Source organism: Eleutherodactylus coqui, chromosome 1 (genome assembly GCF_035609145.1).
Source record: "Eleutherodactylus coqui strain aEleCoq1 chromosome 1, aEleCoq1.hap1, whole genome shotgun sequence".
Classification (NCBI taxonomy): domain Eukaryota; kingdom Metazoa; phylum Chordata; class Amphibia; order Anura; family Eleutherodactylidae; genus Eleutherodactylus; species Eleutherodactylus coqui.
In genome coordinates this window covers 215,576,933-215,582,932 of record NC_089837.1, presented here as the reverse complement: position 1 = coordinate 215,582,932, position 6,000 = coordinate 215,576,933, and positions in this window count along the sequence as shown.

Below are 6,000 nucleotides of genomic sequence, written 5' to 3'. Positions count from 1 at the left end.
CAATACGTAGGCTGCACCCGCGGATGAAAGCATCGTTCTCTATCACCCTCAAAAATGGGGACCTTTTAGCTTCATTAATCTGTGTATTATATTCATCCTCCTCCTCCTGCTCCTCCTCCTGAAACCTCACATAATCACGCCGAACGGGCAATTTTTCTTAGGCCCACAAGGCTCAGTCATATTACTTTAGTAAACAATGTTTACACGTTTTAATTCTCATTAAAGCGTTGAAACTTGCACCTGAACCAATTTTTATTTTAACTGGGCTGCCTACAGGCCTAGTTACAAATTAAGCCACATTAGCCAAAGCGATTAATGGGTTTCACCTGCCCTCTTGGTTGGGCATGGGCAATTTTTCTGAGGTACATTAGTACTGTTGGCACACCAATTTTTTTGGGCCCTCGCCTGCAGTGTAATCCTAGTAATTTTTATGGGCTTCGCCTGTAGTCATGGTACAGCAAGGTGTGTGGGGTTGGCCTACACTTTTGCTACATAAACATATTACCAGTCTGACTGGGGCATGCACTGTGGGCCGAAGCACACCTGTATTGTATGTGCCGTTAGCTCTGCTGAGCAGGGCACTGCAATGGGATATATTTATGTACCGCCGGTGGGTTCCAGGGAGCCACCCATGCTGTGGGCCCACAGGGACTTCACATTAGGGATTTGTACCTGCCAGTGTCTATGTATTAAAAACCCCGGTCAGACTGGGGCATGCAGCGTGGGCCGAAGACCACCTGCATTTAATCGGGCGTTACCTCAGCTGTGATGGGCAATGCAATGGGATATATTTATGTACCGCCGGTGGCTTCCAGGGACCCACCCATGCTGTCGGTCCACACGGAGTTGTAACTGCATGTGTCCTCTTCTAAAGAACCCCAGTCTGACAGGGGCATGCAGTGTGGGCCGAAGCCCACCTGCATTTAATCGGACGTTACCTCAGCTATGATGGGCACTGCAATGGGATTTATTTATGTACCGCCGGTGGGTTCCAGGGAGCCACCCATGCTGTGGGTCCACAGGGACTTCACAATAGGGAGTTGTAACTGCCTGTGTCTACTTATAAAAAACCCCAGTGTGACTGGGGCATGCAGTGTGGGCCGAAGCCCACCTGCATTTAATCTGACGTTAGCTCTACTGTCCAGGGCACTGCAATGGGATACATTTATGTACAGCCGGTGGGTTCCAGGGAGCCACCCATGCTGTGAGTGCACACGGAATTCCCATTGCGGAGTTGTACCTGCCTGTGACTATTTATAAAAAACCCCGGTCTGACTGGGGCATGCAGACACCTTGACAGAATGAATAGTGTGTGGCACATGGGTTCCCCATTGCTATGCCCACGTGTGCAGCTCCTGATGGAGGTGGCACAGGATTGGATTTTTCATTGCTTCTGTATAGCATTGTGGGCTATCGCCACGCCCATTTTAAAGAGGGTCGCTGCCTGGCCGTGCCAACCCTCTGCAGTGTGTGCCTGCGGTTCCTCCTCATGGCAGACACACTTATAAATAGACATGAGGGTGGTGTGGCTATGAGGCCAGTGTGTGGCATGAGTGCAGCTGAAGGCTGCGCAGGGACACTTTGGTGTGTGCTGTGGACACTGGGTCGTGCGGGGGGGGGGGGGGGGGTTGGGCAGCATGTAACCCAGGAGAAGTGGCAGCGGAGTGTCATGCAGGCAGTGATTGTGCTTTGTTGGAGGTAGTGTGGTGCTTAGCTAAGGTATGCCTTGCTAATGAGGGTTTTTCAGAAGTAAAAATTGTTGGGAGGGGGCGGGGGCACTCTTGCCGCTATTGTGGCTTAATAGTGGGACCTGGGAACTTGAGATGCAACCCAACATGTAGCCCCTTGCCTGCCCTATCCGTTTCTGTGTCGTTCCTATCACTTTCTTGAATTGCCCAGATTTTCACAAATGGAAACCTTAGCGAGCATCAGCGATATACAAAAATGCTCGGGTCACCCATTGACTTCAATGGGGTTCGTTACTCGAAATGAACCCTCGAGCATCGCGAAAAGTTCGTCTCGAGTAACGAGCACCCAAGCTTTTTGGTGCTCGCTCATCTCTACTCCTTTCTCATTGATTTTTAACATATTTGCTACATTCTCATTCTTCTTTATTTTATTATGGAAACAGTTTTGTTTTAAAGTGATCCAGGGATCTGATCCCTCCCCACTCTCCCCTCTTCTCTCAGACCCGGCATTTTCTTCAGGTCTAGATGTTGCACATTTTGAATGGTGGCAAACAAATAACATTTCTATGCTCTATGATTTTCTGCTAAACAGTAGATTGATCTCCATATCTTCTCTCAATCAGTAACCCCTTAGTGACCAGCCCATCGCCTCTTTACGTCCTGGCCTGCTGGGCTTAATTCCCAGAGGACGTAAAAACATGCCTCCTCTGGGAATGATAGCCCTGCAGGCTCTGGACGTGACAGCTCCATGCTGCCAGTTGCCGGAGGTAGCTGACAGCATGGAGCTGTCATCCTGGGCTGCGGGACCCCACCCTCCGGTGGATACCGGCAATCGCATTAAAGTTAATAAAAAGTTTTAAAAAGTTAAGATTTCAGCTCCCTTTACGGATCGGATCTGTAGGGGCAGCTAAGAATACTCACCCCCCGTTCCTTTGCTCCGTCCGGTGTTTTCTTCGTTCTCCCCGGCCCTGCCGCAGGCGTCTGCGCATGCTCGCCAGACGCATTACGTCACGCTCATGCGCACAAAGCCGGGAGGCCCGGGAAATTTAAAAACTCCTTGCTCCTGGCTAGTATGAGTAGCCAAGAGCAGGGAGCTGTCACTGGGAGCTGCTGTATGCGGTTCCCGGTCACATGATCGCTGCTATCCAATGGATAACAGTGATCATGTAAAAATTAAAAAAAAGTTGAAAAAGTTGAAAAAAGAAAACAAGTTTGTTTTATCTCCTCTCATATCCATGAGAGGAGATGAAATTAGGTACCTTAGGCCCCCATATTTATCTGCAGACACTGCCCAGCTTCTGTGCACACGTCCGTCACCAAAAGCAGGCGCAAAAGCCGCAGATTGGCGGGGTAATATAAAATTTCCTTGCACCTGGCTACTAAATGTAGCCAAGGGCCTGGAGATTTCATGGGGTGCCACGGTACGCGTTTTCCAGTCATGTGATCGTCATTATCAAATCGATCACGTAAAAGTAAAAAAAGCTCAATTTTCACTTCCCGTCAGGGATCCGACCCATGACGGGAGGTGAAATTACTTAACCAAGGCCACCGGCGATGTCCCCTGATGGGATCCTTATCCACGGACCTTTCCTCGGTTTTGGCACATGCGCCCATCGCCAAAATGGCAGACGCAAGTGTAGAAGCTGGGAAGGGTAATAGGAAATTTAAAATCCCCTTGCTCCTGGCTACTAAAGGTAGCCAAGAGCTTAGAGATATCACGGGGGCTGCAGTGAGCGGTCTTTGGTCACGTGATTGCCATTATCCAATGGATAATGGCAATCACGTAAAAGTTAACGGACAGTTAAAGTTTGACTCTCCGTACAGTTTGGGCCCCGTTGCGCATCCAGACAGAAGATTAGGGCCACAATGGGTATGTTTCTGAACATGGGACAAAGGGGGGTATACATTTTGGGGTGAAAGTCTTTATTCCTATGTATGCTGTACAAAAAAAACTATTTTTAAAATGACATAATTGCCAAAAAAGCTAAAATCTTAATTTTTTCCTTCTGCTTTGCTTCGATTCATTAAAAAATGGTGGCGTCAAAATACGCAGTACACCCCTAGATGAATGCGTTAAGGGGTGTTGTTTTTAAAATGGCGTCATTTGTGGGGGTTCTCTATTGTTTTGGCCGCTTAAGGGTTCTACAAGAGGGCAATGAGGCCTAAATCACCCTCAAGCAAAATGTCTGTTCTGAAAACCACCTGCTGCTCTTTTCGGTTAGGGCCCCGATGTGCATACGGACAGAAGATTAAGGCCACAATGGGTATGTTTCTGAACACGGTACAAACAAGACTATCCGTTTTGGGGTAAAAGTCTTCATTCATGTATGTGCTGTCCACAAAAACTGTTTTTAAAATGACATAATTGATAAAAAAACAAAAATCGTAATTTTTTACTTCTGCTTTGCTTTGATTCATTCAAAAACTGTGGCGTAAAAATACGTCGTACCCCCCTAGATGAATGCGCTAAGAGGTCTAGTTTCTAAAATGAGGTCAATTGTGGGGGTGCTCCGCGTTTTGGCTGCTCAAGGGGTCTACAAGTGGGCAATGGGGCCTAAAACACCTTCTAGCAAAATGTCTGATCTGAAAGCCACCGGCTGCTCCTTTCGGTTTGGGCCCCTTTGTGCATACAGACAGAAGATTAGGCCCATAATGGGTATGTTTCTGAACACAGGACAAATGGGGGTATGCATTTTGGAGTGTAAATCCTCATTTTCATGTGCACTATAGAAAAAAATTGTATTTGCAAACATATGAAATTTTACTTTTTCTCGTCTAAATTGCATTAATTCCTGAAAAGAAACGGTGGGGTCAAAATACTTCTGACCCCCCTCAGTGAATACATTAAGGGGTGCAGTTTTTAAAATGGGGTCATTTGTGGGGTATCTATCGTTCTGACACCTATAAGCCTTTACAATCTTGGCTTGGTGCCCGAAAATAAAGTGTTCCTCAAAATGTTGATAATTAATGTTAAATTTGTACGGCTCCTAAATGGTTAAAAAAAAAACGAATGTTTTTCCAATGTGTGTCCAGAATAAAGTAAACAGATGGAAATATATATCTTATCAAAAATTTCTATGTTATGTTTGCACATATTTGAGATATTGCAGTTGGAAATGTGAAAAAATTATGATTTTTTCAAAATTTTCCCAATTTTGGCACTTTAATAAATATAAACAAATTCTATCGGTCTATTTTTTTCGCCTAAATAAAGTACAATATGTGCCTTAGCCCCGCCCCCGCCCCGCCTCTCCTCATTGAAAATAGTGCAGAGGGGCGGAGAGGCAGAGAGGGGGCGGGAGCTCAGTTCCTGCTCCTCGCTCTTCCATCCTCCTCCCCCTGCACACAAGGAGATCGTATATCGGTCCCGGCTGCAGAGAGAAGAACTGCGCATGCGCAGATGAGAAGAGGCTCGTTCCCGCACCGACAAGAGCTGCTGCGGTCCGACAAGAAGAAGAGAAGATTCTTGTTGTAACCAGGGACGACGGAGGAGCAACACAGGGGGGGGGGGGACCCCTTCAGGTAAGTCCAAAACTTCTGTTTGCTTCATTTTCCATGCATAATGTACATTACAAAGTGCATGGAAATGGGCAAACAGAAGTTATGACATGCAATGTTTCTGGCCGGACAACCCCTTTAATGTGTGCTGAGTGTGCGCAACTGACTGGCTTCCACAAAATCGGGGCAGAAAAAAAGGATGTGGAATCCAGATGCCTGTACCTGAAATTATAGTAAGAGCCCTGCATTTATATCAGTCAAAACTATTGAGAAGTGGGTTGCTAAGTTCTAGCTATATCTGGCATACATTGTGTAGGCCTGAGTTGACATATGCCTCCCTGCTGACACTTTAAAGAATCCTGTATATTGTAACTAACAATGACAGCTGTGCCTGCAGTTAGACTGGGGGCATCCTAAACCTAAATGTACGCTCACTTACCATATAATAAACATATCCTATAATAACACATACTTACAACTTCTTGCTGAAAACGTGGGTTGGCCACAGCTTTATTAACATTTTTAAACATATTTTATAACCTTTAATTTAACCTAAATTCCTCAGTCTAAATTCCTAACGCTTTCCCATGCCGTAAACTGTTGAACTTTTTTAACGCCGTAACGGCAACAGGACGTTCGTAAGCCCCTTTTTTCCTAGGGCTTGCAAACCCTCCTCAAAGCCGTATCCCGCATGGGAAGCTCCCGGCCAGCTGTGACAACTTCCGTAACAGTCCTTATAACACCTTGCATCCTTGCACCCTACCCCTTACCAGGGCGGGTGGGTGGGCGTCTGCTTAATCCTTAACGTCCTTCT